Source organism: Anopheles ziemanni, chromosome 3 (assembly GCF_943734765.1).
Source record: "Anopheles ziemanni chromosome 3, idAnoZiCoDA_A2_x.2, whole genome shotgun sequence".
In the NCBI taxonomy this organism is placed as follows: Eukaryota; Metazoa; Arthropoda; class Insecta; order Diptera; family Culicidae; genus Anopheles; species Anopheles ziemanni.
Genome location: NC_080706.1, coordinates 96,113,680 through 96,137,627, shown reverse-complemented (window position 1 = coordinate 96,137,627; position 23,948 = coordinate 96,113,680). Strand labels below are relative to the sequence as shown.

Sequence of the window (23,948 nt, the reverse complement as noted above, 5' to 3'; positions counted from 1 at the left end):
CTATGCAATTGTCGGGGATGCGCGCGTCTTGGGCATGCTGCAGGTGCAACTGGGAGAGTAGCTTTCTTTTGATGACTTTCGTTCGTCGAGGGGTCGAACAAAAAAAAAACAACTAACCAACAACAAATGGCACTTCGCTAAAGATGTTAGCGTCATTTTGAACAGTCGTATGCGAAGGAAGCAGTGTCTTGTCGGAACCTCACACGCAGCTCTGAGTTAGCATTACTATTTGCAGAAGTTTTTCTTCGGTCTTCGATCTTCAGATGAACGTCCCTTCCGCGACTTGTAAACACATAAATATTGCGCTGGAGGTTCCTGTACCAGTTCGCGACCGTTTTCCCAAAGCAAATGCATTTCGAGTTTCACTTCTTCAATGCCATTTCGATTTCCCCCTTCCTCTATCGTTCGGTCATTTGTCATCGGAACCGTGTTCGATTGGAAAAGGGAAAATAAACAGCGTTTCATGGTTGCTATTACCGATGGTTGTGCCAAATCAAATCAATCAAGATTTTATGGTCATTACAAAATGCGTAAAATAAGGTTAATAATCTGCCGTTAGCGACCACTTCCTGGTCTGATAGGCGGGTGGGCAATAATCTGGGAGGTCTGTAGCAGCGGGGTGTTACACACTCACACACGATTTATTGCCCACAATGTGTGAGCCATGGGGCCTTAAAAAGCTATATTCTGTCGGATTGATGCACTTAGTTTCGCTAACACGGTTTGCCATATTCCCCGTTTTCGTAGCCCTCGAGTAATATACGCTATGTTCGACACGGTTGGCAAATTATGACCTCCTGGGAGGTGTAGTGGCAAAGTAGCGTAAGAGCTAATAAAGCCACTCAATATGGTGAAAAAGAAAACGAGCTAGACTTTTTGGGTTAGTTGGAAGAGTCACCGGTAAAAACGCAACAACGAGAAGTGGGAGAATTCCTTGAGGAACCGAAGCAGATTTGATTCCAAGTTAACTGAATATGATTTTTATTGGAAGTGTTAATAAGTTTGTGTTTTTGAGTCTAATAAATTTGATAAAATTATTTTTGCACAACATATAAAAGTCCGTAATAAAAGAAACATAAGTACGTATAATAAAAAAGTTATGTTATGTACAAGAAAATATTAATTTGATCTTCAACAGAATGAAACAAAAACTATTCTTAAAATATCTGCAAAATGCGGGAAAGTGTAGAGCGACCGTCAACCAATGGAAACCGGACGAAAATATCCGGTTAGGTAGGAGGCAAACAATAATTTCCAGTAAGTCATCCGATTTGTAATAATCAATGATGGTCTGGGGGCAAGGAAAGCCAAAAGGGTTCCTTTTACAGTTCCAAGGAATATGAAATTGGTCATTCGAAGAATGATTGACAGCCCTTCCGTTCTTCTTGGCGTCACGAAAAGCACGTACAGGGAAATGTTGGTGACAGTTTGGATGTCTGATCAACGAGGAGTTAAGGACGACCAAACAGCATATTATTGTCAGTGTGAAACCTCATCATCGTATCACCGATGTTATTATCCCGAGACGAATGATAAGGGTTTGAGTATTATCGAAAGGATCATGATAAGGGTTTGAATATTATTATAGGGTTGCATGTGAAAGGTGTCACCATCAACAACAGGTAAGGAACAAAGCCAGGCGAATCCCTATCCTGCTTAAAGGATATTAGAAAGCGTCCTATTTTGGATGTTGTTAGTGTCCACTGTTCCAAACCACGTGGTTGTATTACTTTTTATAAATAAACATATCATGTTATGTTGACGCTTATGTTGACGCCCGATTTGTAAGAGGCACACATTTGCATTTCGGCAGGAATATAGATGATGATACCAATACACAATTGCCCGCTAAAAATAATAATACAGAGAATGACATCCCCCAGTTTCCGATGATGATGATGATGAAGATTAGTGCCGCCGGAAAACGAGCATCGAAACGATCGCCACGCAGAAAACTAAAGATGCACGGCACGAAAACACGGCCCGCCAAAGCGCCAAAGAATATTCGTATTGCATAGACCCGAGGAGGGGTGGTTTCCGCCGGGGCGAACCGAATGAGACAAGCGTCGCCGCCGACTCGATTCCGAAATGTTCGCGTGAAAATTGTTACCCGGATGAAGTGGATATAGTGGAAAGTAAGGCGTGAATTTGGAAAAAAGCGGAAAAATTATTTTTGGAACCGTGAGACACATGGATGATTTTGGATGGCGGGTTTCTTGAATCAAACACACCGAGACAGCCACACACCCAAGTGAAATTGCACGTCGGAAAGAAGGTTAGTTGGCTCATCGTTGGTGCATATTTGTTCGGAAGTCATTTGCAAGCCTTTTCCAAAGGGTGGAAACGATGTGTTCATTCCCAAACTATCTGAACAAGTACAAAGTACAGTACGACAATATAATTTTAATTTTAATCAGGTTCTAGTACTTCAAACGACTTAGAAGTAACAAGTACTACGAGATACTCTACTGCACCAAGACTCTTCCCCAAAATTTACCATTAATGAGACATTGAAAACGGATTCATTTCGGGGCCAGATGCTGCGGTTCGCAAGACGCTTCTCGACACGAACTAGCTCGGGTTAAAAAGAAAAGAAAAATGAAACTGTTTCGCCCTTTTTCGAAGCTTTGCTTTGAACGATGATGATGTTTGCCCAGCGGCTACCGTAATTATCTCCGCTCGAATGAAAAGCTACAGCCCGCTTGTTGTTCCGTTGCTCCGGGCAACGCCGGGTCGCATCTTCCGTCAGAGGAGTTTGTTGTTTGACGAAGCATCTGCGACTCTGCGGTGGGCTTTTTAAAGCGTGTTTGCGTACCCATAAAAAGGGTCTTCATACTTTTACTTCCAGTTTCTTTCTTTTTCTTGCCAGGTTTGAATCTACTGCGGAGTAAAGTAACACGTGGGCAAGTATTCATCAGTTTTTAGTTTTGTCCTTTTCAATTATGATTTACTTTGACTTGACTATGGCCCTATCTCTTCCAGATGAAGTCACAGCTTACTATGTTTTCTTGTACGATTAAACACCCCGTGCCAGAAGCGTTGTTTTATTTTTTTTTATTGGACCTTTTCCGTTCGCGTTGTGGCTTTGTTTCCCCCAAAACGGTTAATGTTTGGCAAAAATACGAATCGAATCAAGTCGAGTTGAAACATCGACATAATCGGCCGCCGGTCGATCGAATTTCACTTGCCTTCAGGCTTGCCGGGACTTTTGCGGTCGGTGGTATCGGCAGGGTCGGAAGGAAGCAAGAGAAAGATGAGGGTAATCACTTTCGGTTTCTTTGATTACCCGTCGTCCCGTTTACGCAGCGGCAGTTCCCGCAGCAGGTGACTACCCTCCCTCACGCCGGTTGGCCCACCGGCCCAGCATCGGATCGAGTGCGTCATCGTAAACCGGCCGCAGACACACACACACTTCGGGAGGCTCACAAGCCGAGACCGCGTGGCCGTCTGGAGAGAGCTGGAAACGGAAAAGCCGGTTCGCGCTCCCATGTCCGATTGCGTGCAGTTCCCCCCCCCCCCCCCCCCCCAACCCCCGTCTTCTTCCCCCCGGGCTCGATCCTGAGTGTGCGACATCACGCCCAACCCCTCCAATGGCCGTTCACATGCATCTGCACACGCACCATGTGGTTCGTAATAGCCGGGCCTTTTTTTGTAATCCATTTTTCGCCGGAGTTCCATTTCTCATCTCACCGGACTCACTCACCTGGAGGATGGCTTTGCATGGGATCACTCCGATGTTCGACTTCGTTTTTTGGCACCACTTGTTTACGATTGTGAAAGTGCCCGCCGTGCCACGACGCCGTCAAGCACTCCCTCCTGTACGGTTTCTCATATCTCATTGAAGTTCGCTCGCTTGGTGCACATTTTCGTACCACAAAAAACTGGAAGAACAACAAACGCGAACGGGAGAGGAACTAAAGCAATAACAACAACGCGAACCTTGAAAAGATGATACCGCCCCGATCGTCGTCGTCGTCGTAATCGCAAATGAAAGGAAAATCATGTTGCCCAGCGATGCTCGGCTACCGGATTGAAGCCGCCCTTTCTTTTATGTGGTTGCATCAAAGCATGCTTTGGATTATCGTTAAGCCATTTACCGACGCTTTTGTTGAATACATCGTATCATATCAAAGAGAGATTGTACACTTTTAATATTTGTTTAGGAAAGTGTCTTACAGCTCGTGGAAATCACTTCTCTCGGAAGTGTAATAACTCGTTCGCCATTGTTGAAAACACATAAAGAAACACTTTGATAAGCTTTTCCCGAAACAAACACAGTGTGTGACCTTTGACTGGATGGATGAATTTCATTTGGAAAACGGAGGGGGTTTTTTAAGGTCAAAAAACGGAACCTGGTCATGCTCTCCGTAAACTTGTTGATGTTCGAGTCGTCGAATGCCATCGAATGATTGGCAACGCCCTTCGGCTTTCCTCCACCCTTTTGCGCGTCGATGTGCTTTCCGCTTGTCCTGCCCTTGTAAGGTGGAAACGGTATGTCACATTGTTTCTTCAAAGTGATTTACCTTTTAGGGCTTATCGATGACAATTTCCCCTCGAGAAAAACAAACACGTCCACGCGGCCACGAACGCCCTGGCATGCCACGTGCATTTTATGCGCTTCGAACACCGACTAACTCGTGCAGCTGCACGAGAAGAAAAATAATACCGTGCTCTCGATCGGTTCGTGTTGCTTGGCTGGCACGCTGCAAAAATAGTCTTTATCAATTATCAATAATGATGCGTAAATGACATTTTGCCTTGACGGTAGCTCAAGACACACACGCACATACCTGCCACATGTGTGGTTTATGCTGTCCATGGTAAAGTGGGAGCAATTCGGACAGCGACACTTTCCACCGACGCCATGCCATGCAGCAACACGAAGGCGGGGTGACGAATTCTGTATGGGGATGGTGTTGGCATAGCAAATATTTTCCCTTTTTCGGTAAGATGAAAATTCGCTCAGTTCAAATAAATATGTAACTGCAAAGGAAAATATATCTATGCTTTCTCTATTGGATACGTGAAAGTTAATGCTTCTTTCTTTTGCTGTCTCCCTATAGTAGAAAGCAGATAAAAGTTTAGATAACTATCGTGAATGTTCAATCAAGATAGAACAGAAAAATAAAGGTCGAAGAAGAAATATGGTTTAAATAAAGCAGGAAATTATATTCTCTTATTCTTAAAAAAAACCCCCGAAGCTAACACACGTGTAACAACCTTTGATGCAACGGTGTGTTTTTGGGTAGCTTGGCTAGCATTTCCCATCGCCTCTCCTCACGCGGGCTTTCCATAACCTGCTTTCTCTGCACCCACATTTTCTGGGTGGCCAGTTACTAGCGCTCTGATCGACATGGGAACCCCAGCGTTCGCTCTTCACGCACGGTGGTTATCGTTTCATCGGCGTTTGATCCGATCCTATCGTATCCGAACTCTGATCCACCGGAACCGCTTCGGAGAAAACAAGCAAACCCAATGGGGAGGAAGATTAATTAGAGCCGCTAGAAGGGGGGTTTTTCCAATTTGGGATTTTCTTTTTGTGAATACCATTCAGCCCCATTAACACCCTGCAGCATGAGATTATCGTATTTGTACATCATCATGTTGGGGTCAAATGAGGGATGCAAAGAGAGTTTCCATGATGAGATAAAACCAAAAACATGATTTGTTTTCGTCTCATCAGACCAAGGTTAACCGGAGTGAGAACAAAACATGATCCGAACTCAACTGGGTAATAGTGACCTCACGAGATAGCTAACGAATCATACCTTGTGTGTGGGTGCGAAAAGAAATACGAAACGGTAAAAAGGAATCTTAAGTTATCTCCTGCTGATCTCATCTAAGGGAAGGAGGAAAAGTTAAAAGTGCGTAACAAAAGGGAACAGATAAATGTTAATGGCTCATTAAAATTTCGACCTAATGAAATCGTTGCGATCCACGTTTGCGCCGGCACACAGTTTTTCTTCCCCAGGGTTTTCGTTCATCCTAACGCTGCGTAAATTGCTCCTTCCTCCGGTTGAATCGCCAGATAAGATGCACTTTCCTCTTTAGGAATGCAAACAAGCCAAATCCCAACCCCCGTGGTATGATGAGTCATTACGTCGGGCGGAGAAATGGGAGAGAGAATATCGCAAAAAATACCATCACCAACCGTAGTTCAATGCCTTGAACTCGTGGTATGGTATTTTTTTTCTTTGTTAAAGGAACCACTAGGAAAAACTCTTCGATCGATGACGAAAGGCAGTAATTGGAGCGGAACTCGATCCGGTTTTTCGGCGCACGAAGCGAAGCTATCTATATGACAAGCTTAAACAACAACAACAACAGCTGCTTCCAGGAAGGATGACTCCATCGGAGGGTGGTTGGAATTCTGGGAAATTCACCCCCAAATGCTCTCCGCTATTGCGCACTTCTTTTCGCCCAGCTGCAAACTGGCTTCCCTTGCTTGCCAGATTATGCTACGTGAATTTGAGGGACGGATCGGCCTTGAATAGAATGTAGCCTCTTTGACGAAGCACGTGGCCAAAGTAAAAGCAGTTTGTTTGTAAAAAGACGGAAAACATCGATTCAAACTTTCCCTCTGCACGTGGAACTGTGCCTTGAATAGAAGAAAAAAACAAGCTTCTTTGGAATTGCTCAAAACAACCTGTTTCTCTCGAAACCTACTCTAAAAGGGATAAGCTATGGAAGAACAACTTCAGAAACCCACGCACCCAGCATCCGATGGAAAATCTTTTTCCAGAAAGTATGTACACAACAGGGAGTTCTGCAATCGCACAGGTTTCTTCTTTTCCCACCGCTTTCGTAGGAAAAAAGTTGATGGGGCCCTTACCATCTTTTATCTTTGCTCCACCGCTTCCGACGAAGGTGTGGAAGAACGGAACAATTTACCAGCGTGGCGAGCATTCGGTGGAAAACGGTACCGCCAACGCACGTGAGTTTCGATTTCATTCGCTTTCGTTCGAAGAGCACACAATCCACAACATTGTGCCGCGTCTGGGAAGTGGAGTAAGCGGATTCGGGGAAAGGGAAATTGTTCGCACCGGCTGAGGCCGGTTTGGGAAAACCCAACGCTGGGTCAGTAGTTATGCTTTTTGTGTATGTGCGTTGTGCGGCCGCCCTCTCCATGATGCTCGAGAATCCGTTGAGCGTGCGATGCGTGTGTTGTTGGCCCAACAAACCCCCGCAAAAGCAACCTGCAACCTCCTCTTCTACACTTCTAAAAATACGGCACACCCTTTTTCCACTCCCCGGGAGTTCGAATAAAACTCCCTTCGGCCCTTCATGCCGCCTTCGCCATCGTTGAGCCGGGAGATCGCGGGGGCCTTGACCCGGTATCGTTTTCTAAATTACTTTTTGATTCCTCGCGTTTTATTTCACGGACGTTCGAAAATCACTTCTATCAATAAACAGAACCAAATCGAACGAGGTTCAGTGAACGATCGTGCAAATATTCGAAACATGTGTGTAACTGGTAATTGGCATTTTAAAACCAGTATAAAGAAATAATGCTGGCACATTTAAGTATTGTTATGTAAAATAAAGTCACCTAAAAGAAAGTGTTGTTACTGAGTATAAGTAGTTACCTTTTAATAAGAACTAATATCACACACCTTTATAGAGAAGTAAAGCATTCGATTCTTCGATCGATTGATGTAAAATGATTACAAGTTCTCGTTTACGGACGATAAAACATGATACCGCTTAGTTCTCCTTAGTATCTTCAACAACGCCGCAGGCCACTACACCTGACAGCTTGTCTACCAACATTACACTCCGATGCTCCCGAAGGACCAGAGCGACCAATCAATCTTAATTTGACAACAGTTTCTTTCGCCGCCTGTCACATGTTCACTCGTCCATCGAAAGGGACATTAACCGTACCTCCTCTTCTTCTGCCTGATGTCTAACATAGGTATAGGTGCGAGAATGATGACTGTTTCCCCCGAGGGAAAAGAGGTTCATTTAGCAAAAAAAAAAAACCTACCGTCGCCATCAATCGATAAAAACGATCAAACACATATGTGGCTCGTCCCCATGTTCCAGAACGTTCGCCTCGGTATCCTCATTAACATCCATATTCAGCACACAAAATGCACCCACGAGGCGTCAAGTGAATGGGAAAATCAAATTACCTTTCCTTCCTGCACCGCCCCTTTTGTCGGGCGCTCATCACGCCGCTCAATTGTTAGGGAAAACTCATCACATTTCCACTGCTTGTAGAAGGAAGGATGGAACCTCCTTGCTACCTCCTTGCAGGCACGTTTTGATAGCATTAATTTGAGCTCGATTTCTTTCTACTTCTACACACGAAACGGAACTCTCTTGATATCCCGCGTCTCGATATTGGAAACACCTGCCGATAAATTTGATTTTCGCACCTGAAATATGATGAGGTTTACTGCAGAGAACTCAAATGGGAACGTTGAAAGGCAGCGCAATACTAGACAAATGAACGCACGTCCTATGTAGAATTAGTTTAGCGTTTGTGAGATTCCCAGCAACACACACACACACCACGTTTCTCCCTTACATTTATGCTCCCCATGCTTTGTTTAGATGCCCAACATGCGATCGCAAACAACCTCCCTCCCCCCAGTGGGGTGTGGCAAGGTGGGCTTTCAAAAGTGAGATAAAAAAAGGGCAGGCTATGAGAAAAAGAACGCCTGCTTTTGCGTTTCAAATTATGCAAAATGTTGCCACCCCTATCGTGGCTTGCTTTGCCGGCGTCAGTTTTGTTTCCCAGAAATTTGCTAATCGAATTTCGTTTCGATGAAAAAACCATTTTCATCATGATCTGGCAAAAGAGGGAAACAGTTTTCTCTCTCGAATAACAAAAAAAACCCGTAAACTCGAATTTGAATGAATCGTTCCATCGAAGCGGGGTTTGGTTCCGGAAAACCATAAATGCTTTGAAATCGGAAGATCCGACACGTGTTTTGCTGACATCGAGAGCACCAAGTTTGTCTACAAAGGAAAAACAAAAACACACACAATTTCAAACACCCGACGAAAAGTTCGGCGGAAAATGAAAAGCTTCCACAAGAGCGTAGGATTAAAGTACGAACAAGTGCGAACTATTTCTCACCCAAACTTTTCCGGACGTCATCTAAATGAATGTTTGAACGCTTCTCTAGTGGAACCCTTTATGCTAATAACGTGACTAAAAGTTAAGTGTCTTGTGTTCGCTTCCTCCCGAAAGTCTCAGTGCAAGTTTGTAGAAATAGATTTATGAATGGTATGACTTTTCACTCCTCCGCGTCCTGGAAAAGTTGGCACACTCCGAAAGGGTCACATGCTACAAATGTTTGCGTCATAAACGGCGTCATGGTGGTTTTTGTTTTTGGGTGCAAAGTGGAGCTGTTTAAACATGTATCGCTTCCTTTTGTGAAATTGGAGATACTATTTTAAAACAGAAAAGAACATATATCAATTGTAGCACAAAGCTAAGTGTAGAAAGAAGTTGATAATTTGAATATTGTCCAAAAATACTAAATTAGAGATACTTGTATTTTAAAACAGAAAAGATCATATATTAATGTTGGACAAAGCTAAGTGTAGAAAGAAGTTGATAACTTGAATATTGAGGATGCGAAAAACACTGAGAAAGGGTAATGAACCAAAACTTGACCCACATTTGCTGAGGATGGAGGGTGAAATGACAGAGTGACGAAAAGACTCTGCATCACAACACATTCTGGCGAACATTTTTCACCCCATGTAGTGTTTTTATTCCCGCGGGGGTCCGCGACAGCCGAGCGGTAGCGCCGGTTAGAACATCGGCCCATGAGCGCCGGGGCTCACCACCTCGACGGCGTGGGTTCGAATCCCAACCGAGACCGGACCCTCCCCTGTACGAGAGGACTGACTATCCACGTACAAAAGGGAAACAAGTCTCGTAAGCCCTTAACGGGCAGGCATGACCAAGAGGTCGTTACGCCAAGAAGAAGAAGAAGAAGTGTTTTTATTTTGCTTATAATTTAATAAAAATAATTTCCAAACCTGCAGTCCGAGAAACGGAACAGGAAACATTGGATGATTCCGGTTCGATCCAACGCCCGTTAAAAGCAATATTATGACGGATGCTGTTAGCGATTTATTCGCATATTTTTTCCCTCCCCCTCGGGTGGAGAAAGAAAAGCTGCACCCTCGAGCCAGCCAACGGTGCAAGGATGCGCTCGCGAAAGAGAAAGAGAAGGAAGCAAGACGAGCGTGCGAAGAAAATGCTAAATGCAGCTAAAAGTGCAGTTCGGCGAGCGTGCGGTGGCGAGCCAAGTGCGAAACATGACATTAACTTTCATCGCTCATTGCCACATTGCTCATTGGTCGTGTTATTTCCTCCCTTCTCCGCCGCCCGTTGGCCCTTCTAGCCCTAGCCCCAAGTTCGGCTTGTTTGCCATCGTTCGTGAATTCGTTGGGGGTTGGGGGGGTTGTTTCGGTGGATGGTAAGGGGTTGTCCGTGAAAGAGTGTTTCTAAATTTAAATCTTTCACTCAAAATCGTCCACCGCTTCTTCCCACTCGATTTTATCCGCCGCTCTCTTAAGGACGGACCCTTAACAGATGATTGGGCCGAAATAAACTCCCCCGCACCAATCCCAAACACACACACACACACACATACGTAGGGCTATTATTTAAAGCGCCTGTGTCTTTCTTCGAGATGCATACATCCTGCCCACCTGTGCAATTGCACTTCCCTTTCCACCCTTCCACCCACTGACTCCCACCACCTTTCTTAGAACACTTTGTAATCAACAGAACACAGAGACCACACTCTAGCTTAATAGTGTCCGGCACGAGATCATTTCCCTCTTTATGCACCAGTGACCATCGGACCAACATCGGTAGACACAACCCTCCCCCCCACCCCCCACATACCCCGGGACATCTCGACCGTCAATTCATTTCCGCCTGCGCCAAAAGTGCGGCCCGTGTTTTGCCGCGTGCGATAAGACGCGAAACCCCGCGCCGGGGAAGGTCAGCCGGAGGCGAATGACATTTTCTGCCAGGTGCACCGTTCCGGAAAGTGCGGAACCGTTCCGCCAGCCGGCCGTCGCCTGTCGAGCCAAACCAATTAACACCGCTCCTAGAGTGCGCTCTGTTTAAATTTGGTGGCGCTGTTTTTCTTTTTTTTTTTTGGTGAATGCAATCACCAAAGGTACAAAGGTGGAAAAACCCAATGTGGAAAGTTCTGCAAACCCGAAAGGGCTCTAGGGATTAAACTATTAATAATTACCGGTGGTTTGCCGGTGCGCACTTTCTTTGCCGCCATGTTCGTTTCCGTGCGCAAAAGTTTAAACTTTGTATAAAATCGCGCCAAATTACAACCTGTTCTTGCGCTTCCGATCCAATTTACGACATTTACCAACCGTATCGTGGTCATTAAAACCGCGGCCTAAGCGAACCTCACGCCCGAAATCATGATGAATCGGGCAGGGGATTCTAAACCGAACGAGTTTAAATAAGGATGGTTTCTGCCTGCCTACGGAGGAACCACAAATCGTTTCAATATGTTTAATAGTTTTTGGCACGGGATCAAGTAAGGAAAATTTACTGCATCATTTACAAAATCCGATGCACTTTTTCCCAAAACGTGAACAACACCGTCCATCTCATCGATTGATTACAAATTGGGAGGGCACAACAATGGCCTTGATACCGTCGGTTTGGCAAGAACGTGATCGTCTTAAACTCAAAGCGATGCATCAAATTCATAAACAATTTTTCGCAACGCAACGAAATAAATTATTAGCAGACATAACACCGTTATAAGTTTCCGCACGGTTACGTTAGTTTAGTTGCATAAAATTTAGGTCAGCGCCGCTCATCGGTATTTTTTCTTCGGAACGTTTTCTCACGATAAGCAGGAAGGCGGATGCTTTTTGATGTCGAGGAAATATAAATGGCCTCCCGGCCTGGCCAAGTTCGATAAGATAAGACAATTATTTTCGGACCCGAAAAGACCATTCACGAAGCCTAATGAATGAACGTCCCAAAAAAGGTGGTGTAGATTATTATGTGTTGGAGGTATTGGAGGTGGTTTTTTGCTTACACGTGACTAATATCCCCACGTGCGTCTCATTAAAAGACAGTAATAACAAGTACGGAGCCAAAAAGCTCTAAAAAGAAATACTTAAATGGTAAACATCGATGTTCAATGTATCGTTGCGTAATATAACAACAAACCCGCTGTGTTGTTTGCGTTAGTTTTCACTCACGAAAATAAAAGAAAAAGCTAGCTAGCGAATGGAAAATGCATACAACTCCACCGTAGATCATAAAGTGTATCATGCAAACAAATGGCGAGACGTGGACTCTTTGACGTCAATGCGCATGAACGACACTCACGAAAACAACTTGATGAAGTGATCGATCGGTGATAAATCGATCGACCAGCAATGCCACTCTCTAATTGACCGATCAAATGTTCTCATGCATGTCCTTCCGTGTGGTTAAAGTAAAACTACGCGTAAACATTCGTTTGGCACCAAACGGGGGAGTATGTTGGGAACTTTTGGAACCTGAACTCTGCTCCTTTTGGTTGTCAAATTACGCGCTTCTTTCATTTTCCTACCGTCAACAACTATCGCAGTCAAGCCCTCTGCAATTGAGGCAACAACGTTTGACGACGTTCCACAACAGTTTCATTAGCGGTTCATTGTAAATTTGCATATTTTCGGTGTTTGAAGTGGACACACCTTCGCCATCAGCATCATCGTTATTTTCCATTGGTCCCCTTCTTCTGGACTGGAGCGACATTTGTTTTCTCGAAACAGGCTCACACGCGTGACAGTTGTGTGTTCCGTTTGCTTTCATTTGAAGTCCTTGACATTGGAAGGGACGAAAGGGGGATCAAAGGACGCTTTCCCTCCTGTTTGGCCGGACTGCATAACTGCCCACTTTTCTCCGAAAGACGTCCTCCAGCTGCCGGTTCGAACGCGCAACGCGAACTCCGACACGGTCCGTTTTGGTCATGCGGTTTGACATGTGTTTACCGCCAGTCGCACGAATCGTTGTGCGTCAGTTTGCGCTATTTTCGCACCAACCACCCCCTGCCCTCCCTGTGCTCCATGCTCCCTACCCTATTTTCATGTTTTTTCCCGCAACCCCGTGGTTTCGTTCATTTCGCGGTGATACTTTTCGCTCGCTCGATTGCACGCGGCTATTTTCCCTTTTCCCCCGCCGCTGCCGATTTTATTGACCATTCTCTATCGTTTCCTGCTTCCTTTCGGCCCACTTGCCCACCACTTGCACGATGGCAACAACAATCAGGATCAATGTTTTACCACTTGCAGATCGGAAATTAATCCAAACAAAAAAAGGCCTCCCCCCTCTCTTCTTTTTGGCTGTTATTGGAGCCTGCTTTCATCTTGCCCTCCTCGTCGTCGATCATGCTTGGTGTGGTTGCCAGTTGTTTGCATTTGGCTTTGCATTACTTTTATTTATTTTTTCCAAAATTCTCCTCCGCCCCTCGACTCTCTCCGGTGTTGAAGCGCGAACCATTTGCGACATGTGATTTCATATTGCCGATCGAAGCGTCAAAGGAAATAAGAGAAAAAGGGAGCCGGCTCTCATACTCCCCCCGAGGGTGATTTCTTCTTATTGCGGTACAATGCTAAAATTAGCAATGCACGGGCCGGCGCGCGAAAACACATCCAGAAGGTGAAGCAAAACGCGGGGAGCGAACATATTAAACACTATCAAACACTTATGCCACCCGGACGACCGCCATCGGCAGCACGAAGGTTCGAATTGGTTCACCGTAGGCTAATGGAAAACGTAATCATGTCGTGTGGACTAACTGGCGGGTATGGGAGGAAGCGGCCCACATCGAGCAAGATGAAAATGCACAAGTGTTATAATGTTCTGGTGTTGAAAGGTGTTATTGTTCCGTAATGAACAAATAAACAACACCGTTGTTGTTTGAGCGCACGACGAAGGAAATAAAAATTAGAGAACGTAGCGTACGGAATACGTTCAGTTCAAAAGGTTCGTTATAAATAAATTTGCAAGCAATAAATTTGCCAGCAGCAAGCAAGCAAGTCAAACACAAAAAACCCTTACAAATAGAAGAGACTGCTCCGTCTCGCAATCTACATTCATGCTGCTGTCCTGAAAGTTCGGTAATCTAATTACTGAAGCTCAAAACACCGGACACTGGCCCCGGCAACGGCGTTGGCAGAGTTAATACATTAGATAAAACCCGCCTCAAACCCGCTGAGACCGACGACTAACGAACGCACCATGGAAAAGGTGGCCTGGCTTTATGGAATCGAATTTAATGCTATCACTCAGAAGATAAATACATCCTTGTCTCCTTAAGAAGATTTAAAAAAGAAGAATATAAGGGACTTTTTTATCTAGTGATAATCTGTTATGCGAAGGGATTTGCTTGAGCATAAGGAAGTTTTGTTCGAACCTTATCGAACCTTTTCTTCTTTACCTAAACGCGCGGAGATAATATTCATGACTGTTTAAAATAGACACACAATTCATCCCAATCTGTACCTTCGAACGAAATCTTAAAACACCCCGACACGCTGCTTTTAGAAAAGTCTTAAAACAAATTTCCCACAAACTTTCACTCCTAATTTGACGCTTTTTCGCTCTTTTTCCTTATGCTCGAAGAAAGGGTGAGGAAATCTGGGTACCTTCGAGAAATTATTATAAAGCTTCTGGCGCGTCCTTTTTCCTCTCACACTTTTGCCCCGCCCGGAGGTCGATGCCGATGTCGATGTCTCCGGAAGGACAACAACCCTTTTTCCCTGGAACAGCACAACACAACACAGCTCAAACGTTCGAAATCAAATTTACCCATTATTTTGCAAGAGCCCACTTTTAATTAGTTTGCCGCTTTCTTGGAGCACCCCGACGGAAGAGTTCGCCAAACTGGCTTAGAATGGTGGTCGGAAACGCTGCTTTGAATAGATTCGTCTATTTTCTTCTAGGTTCGAGCGGAATTGTATTGAGCGAATGAAGAAACATGCTTCAATCGATCGCAATTCCGCATGGAACAAGATTTATGAAAGACAGCTGTGGATTGAAAACAGAATGGATAAGAGATCGTACAACCCAATGTAAACTACAAAATAAACGACAGTTCTGTATTGAAACATCTTTCAACAACAAAAAGTAACGATACACATCTTACTGGTGATTTCTAACACTAACAAGTGGAGGAAAAAGGGGTAACAAAAGGGGTGAACAGCTAGGGACATTTATCAAACGCGGCCATTTATTTATTACCCTATCACCCTTTCTGAAGTGCCGGGCATAAACAAAACCAAAAATTAACGGCAAAGACGTCCGATGATCATGTTGAAATGTGAGCAGGTTCGCAGACAGCCATTAATCCTGCTTAAATCTGCTGGCACGGTACCATCGTCCGCGCAGAAATCCCTTCATGCCAAGGAGGACAGGACAACAACAAAAGGAACATTCGTGGGTTTTCCATTTTCCCGAACGAGCGTGATATCATCGGAGCACATCACAACAAAATGGCAATGTAATTCAAACTGAAGCGGAAAAATCACCGCTACTAAACCGTGGGTTTAAAATTCCTAGATCCTTCACTAGTTTTTCCCCAATTGAAAGAACAAACCATTGGCAACAGTTACAGGATAGAGTAACGATTTTTCAAACCTCGGTTTCCGCAGTAGAGGTAGAGCATTGCGTGTGCAATATTTCCACACGACACACCGGTTGGAAGGAAAAACGAAGGTAAACCTTACCACCAACGGCAGAGAGTTTATGAAAAAGAGCATCGCACAATTCATTAGCCGGCCGTTCCCTATCTAGCATGATATGTAAAATAAACATATCGTCGTATGAACGTGACACCATGCCATTCTTCTCCCACGACAACACAAACACACGAACGACCCACGTGAGTACCGTGCGTTTGTGTGTTTGGCTATGCTACGGGTTTTAAATGCGCGGTAGACAGAATAAATTTGATAGCGGTGGAAATTACTAACCGAACATAAATTATGGAAAGCGTAGACAACGGCTCAATGAACCTTTGGGATGAACAAGATCGCGCCCGAACAAGAAACGCTTTCGGCTGTTACTACCTGTTTGAAGTTTATTAAACCGACGGCCGAAATGTCTGATCAACACAACATCAACTGTACATTGCAACATGGCCAAACAAAAATCCGAAACATCTAGAGAGAGGAAAAAAAACCCACCACTCAGTCACATAAAACATTGTCGTCGGTATTAAAATCAATCTCTGCCAACCGGTACACATTTGTTGGCACACACACTGAAACCCCCGAACGACTTCCGTCCACTACGAGCGCGGCTTTACGATGCCCCATTACGATGGGGTGTATTAAAATGAATTAAATTTCTCATGTCAAACCACCAACGTTCCACCAGGACACCCGACCACCGGATGGATTTTCCCTCCGCCCGCCCGGTGTGGTTTACCGATGAATGCGAATTATTCTGGCCATGGTGTGCCCGGTACTGATTTTCTGTTTGTTTTGAGAAGGAAATGCTCTCCCCGCCCGACCGATGGAGGCGCCTAGTGGCGCTTGGCATTCATCCTTTTGGCTTCGTCCGGTGCGTTTATTAGGTCTATGCAAATGGACCAGACTGTGTTGAGTGCGTTGTCGAGCATGCCCTCCTGCTATGCCCCATGTATGTGTCATCCCTTACCAACCCCTCCTTATCATAATAACCTTCCAGCACCATCGTACCATTATTATTATTATCATTATATATAGTCGCGAAACAGCGCATCCTGTGTTCCGGAGCGGAAGCAACTTCACCGAAACCGAAACCCATACGCGGTTTATGCGGTGGCGTCGGTTTCGTTGGTGGCCACAGGACGGAGGTTGGAGTGCATAATATTGCCAACCTCTCGGCTTAAAACAACAAACACACGCACGCACGCATTCGCCAGCTGCGAATCCGTCCTTCGGATGGCTACGAGGACACCGGGTTAGAAACAGATTCTCGGTCCCAGACCAGACGCAAATGTGTGGCCTTGAAAATTGGCGGCTGTTCTGATCAGGACGATTTAAAAAGTGACATCAGTGAAGAACTGCTTCGGCTTACGGAAAGAAAGTATCAACGGCTGCGGTTTTCATGGTTATCCTTATGGAGTTCATCGTCTTTCGAAAAAACCAAAGCGATGTACCGAAGAAACGACAAAGTCCACAGAGTGTTTCATAGTTAGCAAAGCCCCTACCGACGATATTATTTCGCACTAAAAAAGTAATAATAAAACCATAAAGTAATACCGACGACAAATTGTACAACATCAAAACGACCTCCCGAAAACGGGTCCAATCTTTTTTCGGTTGCAGTTTCGCAACACGACTACGCGCGGCAATAAACAAGTGCCGTCCCAGACTAGATTTTCATGCCGTCGCTGCCTTTTATCAAGCTGCCGGGAACGAAGAAATCCCTCTGCCCCCCCTCGTAATCCCAAGAAATAGGTTAACGCGAGCAAATAACCAGGATTATGATCGGCGAGCGGGTGCCAGGTTCGAAATCCGAATAACGAGTGTCCGATCCGTAATCCTGGGCGACCAGCACGCGTGTGACATTTAGTATGACGGATCCGCTGCTCCACCGTCGGCGAAGATCACCCGAATATTGGCGGCGGCGGCGCGCGCGGTGAAGGATGGAGTGACAAAATGTCTATTAATACAGGCCTGAGGCGAGGGCTGAGGGGGCGACGGCGACAACCGAGAGCGGCCGAGGGTAGGATTCGAGGGCGGAAGGTTTCAGGGTGTCCGTCCGTGTGAGAATGATAAATATGCTCCAACTGCATACGCATGAATGCACACGGAACGCCACCATCGCGGGGGATTCAACCACACGGGATGGGTTGGACGTTGTCCAAAATGTTCCGCCCACGAAGGCGCCCTTCCCTCCGTGTAACTTCTGTGCATGTGATTACGTGGATGGTCATGGATAATCTTCTTCACATGTAGTTATAATCATTTGTTTATCCTGTTACCTTCTAACAACATCACTAAAATAATAAAATCCAACATAATCTGATGATATCATAGTTTTACACCGTTTAAATAACGTTAAAGAAATAGTCCACCAGACTATTTGTGAAGAAACGAATCGTCCCATCGATCAATCCGACATTTTTCGAACTAGTATCAAGCCGTCTTTTCCCATTCACAAGTAGCTGATTGGTTTGTTTATGTAAAATAAATTGAAAAAAAAGAGCTGTAGCTGTAACGAGCCAAACAACCAGCAGAAGAAGAGTGCAATTGAAACCTCGAATCGAAAAGTAAACTATCGCCCATGCCCGGGACGTTTGGGGATGCAATCACGCAAATTAACTTTCGGCTTTATTGATAGGCAGAGGTATGACACAGTCGGTCGATTTGATGGACGCACTGATGATGATAGTACGATTGATTGATTGGAATAAAATTAACCCCACCCGAGTTACACGAGCGGAAAGGAGAAGTTGACACTTTAAAGTGGTTCGTTTACATGCAATGTTGTTTTGCGGCGCGTGGCTTCAATAAGTCAAATTTCAGTTCCTCCTGAAGACGACAACATCAGGAAACTCTCGGACTGCTAAATGGCTCAAGAATTAGAACAACACTACACTAAGTTTGATACACTGTAAAAAGGAAATCTAATTCCCCTGACATCTTCCACCGTCGTCAACTTGTTCCGTTGATTGAATACTTACACTATGGAGACCGATTTTTTTTTCCCCCAAGCCGGAAATGATGGAGACCATTTTTTCCTAATCAATCATTTGACCATCCATTATCCCGGCAGAAAAAGGGGGAAAACCAAACGACCCATCATTATTTCGCTTACTCCATTGACCCACCTTTTTCTGTTCCGGTGGGGAAATTTTGTGTGATGTGGAAAGGTAAATAATTGCTGAACATAATGCAATCCTAATGGAGAGTAAATAAGCATGGAAAGTGGTACACATTCGTGCTCTGGCTCTCGAGAAACTAGGCTCTTTCTAGCCGTACAGTGTTTGGATATATCGTTGATCCTTATTTCCCGCAAGCCAGAGCAGGTCCTAGTCCTTTTGGTGCTTGATGACCAAAAAATCGAGGAACAACTACGAAACACGATACATTTGACGCAGAAAATGTAAGAAAATGTAACGTCATTGTTGCATGCCACTATCATATATTTTGCACAGTGACATCAATCTAAATGCACTCCAGCGGCATCTGCAATGGGCGCAATAAAGATTCGTTTAGAAATTAAGCAAATAGCACCAAGTGGCAATAAATTTGCACATCCAACCACTCGGGAGCATGTCCTCTCGCATGAACGTCATCTCTTTCGGGCTGGTGTAAGGCGACGTGCGATCACCAGCCGTCTTATGAATGATTCTGAAATAGACCTGTGTGGTGGAAAAATCAACCCTTCCCTACGTCAATGACCGGGGCGGCGGCGGCGAACGACGCGCGTGTCTCGAGTTGGGTGGTTTTAGATCCGGTGCACTATTTTTCCTTTTTCATTTTGCTAATAATTTTTCCACGTAGATTATTATGTGGTGTTTTTAAGCGTTCCCGACGTATTGCAATCGGGAGAAACCAAGCGCCCGAGTTAAATTGGAAATGTATGAAATAAACCAGCAAAAAACGAATGAAAACGATACGAGGAAAACAACCCAATAGCGTAAATAGTGAAACGATAACACACCCAGCTAAGCACGCAGTGATAAACAAAAAAGGACAAACCGACCGAGAGTGGACAGGAAAAGTGCAGGAAAAACAATAACCACAAATAAATGGCAGCTTGAATTAGCATAACAACGATGGAGAGACGACGACAGCGTGGATGTTGAACTATATCCGTCGCGGAAGTGGACGTAAATAGTCTGGCAGTACGAATGTGCAAGCGACTGCCTCTGGTTCGTTCCGGTTTTTCCCTCGAGCAGCGTACATACCTGGAGTAGTATGAGAAGCGTAGAAATACACTTTTCGTTACGGCACAAGGAAAACGTGATGAAGTGCATCAAGCGAAAGCCGGGGCCAATTTCGACGACGCGCGCTTGTGTAAAAAAGAGGATCCTATAATATCCTTCAACGGGTGTGCAAATGTGTGTGTATCGAGCAAGTAATAGCAAGACCATGTTCTTACACTCGCAGCGCCCCCCAAGGCAGCGATCGTTTATATGCCGACGTCAGCAAAAAAGGGGTTCGATGGTCGATAGACTTCCATTTCGGAGACCATTTAGTCTTTTGCAACAGGAAACGCAAAAAAGGCATTACGTGCACCACCGTCGCATCTTTCAACGCGCCCACCGACCAGCGCACCGCACCTCGGCGGAAATACAGATTCTCGAGCCGATCGGACGATCGATGACTAACCGTCGGCGAAACAGACAAGTAGCAGACATGACCATCCATCCGACGCGTCGGTTACATAATCGCCCGGGAGGGCGAGAAACGGCCGCCACCAAGGAGATGCGACTTTGGCACGTCGTTGCCATTTGCATGGAATCGGATTCGATTCGTCGATCGCCCCGTGAAGTGCCCTCGAAGTAGTGCAATTGAGCGCCCTGGAAACGCGCAAGCGAACCGGCGATTTGGCCATGCTCGTGAAGTGGCCACGTTTGATACTTTGTTTGTTTATACAATCGTAACGATACGATTAGCAACCGCTTGGGCGGGGAGGAAAAGATTACCTTTCCCTCCCGACGAGGTCGACTAAAACCCGGGTTTCCCGAACAGGTAAGTAGCCGACCATGACTCTTGGGGTCTTGGTGCTTTCTCCAGGGCGAAGCCAGAACAGCTGGATGTCGATCTGGAAGTGGCAATAAAACATCATCAAACTGCGGAAACTCGGTTGACTAGACCTCCCTCCCCGGCTGACGCGAGAGCGAAAGATTTTTCCCCAAGGAAACACTTACAAACGCCTGCCATAAAGCTTTCATCTCCGACGGCGATCGATGGAGTGCACACGATGGATCGATGCGATTAACACGGCCGTCGTCGATCGTCTGCGTGCGCAAACGCGTTATACCGGACAGTTCGTCGATCATTCTACCGTTCGATATTCCAATGAGGTCTTGCAGTAATCTTCCTTCGATCAAGTGAAAACAAAAAAACTGCACGGTCTTCTAAGGAGCGAGTTGAAAAACATCGCCAAACTCTTTGCAGATATTTTCGGTGCAGCGCCATCGCGTGGTTGGACTGTTGGATCAAAACACATAAAATCACGTATCTAATGCGGTCCAGCTGCGTACGATGAGTGAAAGTAGCAAATAAAACACGCGGGAACGAGTCAACCTCAAGTAAATAATGTTTATGGGTGATCCCTCAAGCGCGCCTTTTGCCACGATCTGTCCATACGCTCGTCATATTTCCCGGCGAATCGTGTCCCCACACACAGCTGCCAACAGCGGTTGGAAACTTATGCCAACAGGTGTTTCCGGGGACATTTCCATGTATCTCTCCTGTCTGCCATGCCATGCCTGGCGCATGGACGTAGATTTATTTTTTCCCCGCAACGACATCAACATCAACGGCCGGTGACCGCTCGGAAGGACAAGTCCAACCATGAAGACGGCGGGGTCTCCATCCAGTTCATCTTCCAGGGCTTAAGCCGGGGCACATACGTCAGTCCACCGAATGACACACCGTTTCAGTATGAAACATCCTCGAGGAAAACAACATCGCCCGGCCGATGGGAGGGAAACATGCTTCTTCTTCACCATCAAACTCGATTGTCTTCCCAGGTCCCTCAAGAGAAAAATTCACCCGCAAAGCAAAGTAGTGGCGCACCTGATTTGTGATATGTGGCGGACTATTTTGCTGCCCAGTGCTTTGCTTGAGTGAGCCGCCGGATTGGCTGTTTACAAACGGCAACAGTATTATTTTTAGCTCCACAATGGGTTCGAGATGAGCTCACGATATTTGATTAACAAAAACGAACTGAGAAAAACAATCGCCGCCAATGAAATATTAAGCGGTCATTGTAAGAATAAATGCAACAACTGTGTCCATCCCACACGCGAGTTGAGTTTTCCACAGCAGTTTCATAGACGTACAATTAGTTTGTATACTTTTGTGTATCATTTATATTGAATTTCAAATATCCGTAGAACGATGAGGAACTTTCTTAAGCTATTTTTTTTACTCAGTCCTGTTGACACAAATCGCATGAATTTCAAGGGTTTAATTTCATAAAATTGTATGTACAATATGAAACACTTTTTACACATCCTTCATTGAGACGCACAAAAAATTGCTGATCTACAAATACAAGGAAAAGGAAACCCGTTCTGAAATGGATGTTGATCAGTCAACGTATTGATGCGAAGAAAAACCACCGACATAACAAAAACATATACCATCTACGAGGAAACCCAAACCTTCGTGGGAAGGATGGTGAAAATGAATTCATTTCTCATTAGCGCCGTAATTAATTGGATATAATTGTAGAACAGCATCGGTGATGGTTGCGTTGAAGGTGGGACGGCTTAAAAACGCTTCGTTCCGCACAGCACCAACAAACAAGTGCAAGTGCTATTATCAGCCTCAAGTGCTATCTGTGCACTATGTTGACAACAAGAGAAGCGAGAGATACGCGGCAAATGGCACACGGGGAAGATGAGATTACGTGGGCATGTCATCTAGTGGATTCCCCTTTAGCCAGTAGCATCGCGCGGGGTGTCACACGCAGAATAGATGGATAGGCAATATGCGACGAGTTTTGACATACATTCTCTCCTTCCTTCGGCGCCGCCTCTTGATACACCAAACGCGGGTCCTGACACACGTCAACGCAATGCAAAACCCGTTCAGCTCATCCGAAGAGTTTTTTTTTTCTCGCACTGCTAGTCAGATTACTTCCCGTCACTCAGGACTCCGATGGATGACACTTGCGTTCAACGGTGATGGACGTGCATGCCAGTGGGCCCGGGGCCAGATTGTGCCGGTTAAAAGCTTTTTGGATTTTCGGTGCCGCCCGGAAAACTATCGACGGTAGTTACATTTTCTTGGCACCGTGTAGCGAACATGGGGTGGTGGCGTTATAATGTATACGAGATTCATGGGTGGTCTCTCCTCAAATAGGATCGATATAACAAAACTCAGGAAACACACAGACAGACGCTGAATAAAAAACGATATTCTCATCCTGGAAATTCACTGTTCCGGTCAATTTTCGCCTTCAACGTACAACGGTTGCTTTGATCCTTCTAATCTTACCGGTTCGTTCAGATTAATTAATTTTATGGAAATTGCATGGCCTGGCTTACATTAACGTGAAAGTTTACAATCTGTCTTTAGTTCCCAGCGTCCAGAGCTCGGTTCATTCCTTCATGGACTCTAGCAAAACCAGACCTTCAAAGTTCCCTTCTGTAGTGTACTCGCAACCCTTTGGTCCATTGCCCGGCCAGCCAACGCCTTGGTTACCCTTGGATTAAAACTCATGGTAAAAAAAAAGACCAGAAGTCGCAGCGACTGCCAAGTCCACGCCAGAGAACAAACCTTCCTCGATATCATCATCATCATTCGCAAACGACGAGGAAAAGCAAGGGTGGCAAGGACAACAGCCGCGGCCCGTGATCCCGCAGACTGATCAGCGTCATAATAAATAAAAATGTTTTACGATCCCACCGGCGGCGTACACATCTGTGTACATATACTTGGATGGTAGTCGTTGTGGTGTGGTGGGCGAACACGCGCCAGTACGTGGACAACAGCCGCCGTCGGTAGGTAGTGCAGAGGGAAAACCTGTTGCGGCGGTCCGGAAAATTGGTCCACACTTCCGTGCCATCGTTTCCTTCACGATCTTCACTACAACACGATCGTGTTTTGCTTTATGATCTTCTCCATTCCATCGTTTTGACAATTTGTTATTGAGACAGTCGTGCTCCATTTTTCTCCCCCTCTACCAAAATGAAAATAAAATTTTAGCAACAGCAAAAACAGATACATGAGAAATGGATGATGATACAGAAACAGCGTCTTTTCCA

At 45.3% G+C, this 23,948-nt stretch overlaps 1 protein-coding gene across 1 annotated transcript in view; it reads right to left on the bottom strand.

Annotated features, from left to right (window-relative positions):
- LOC131289728 (cAMP-dependent protein kinase catalytic subunit PRKX) overlaps window positions 1-23,948 on the bottom strand; it is a 31,238-nt gene that overhangs the window by 6,308 nt on the left and 982 nt on the right. The window lies entirely within an intron of this gene.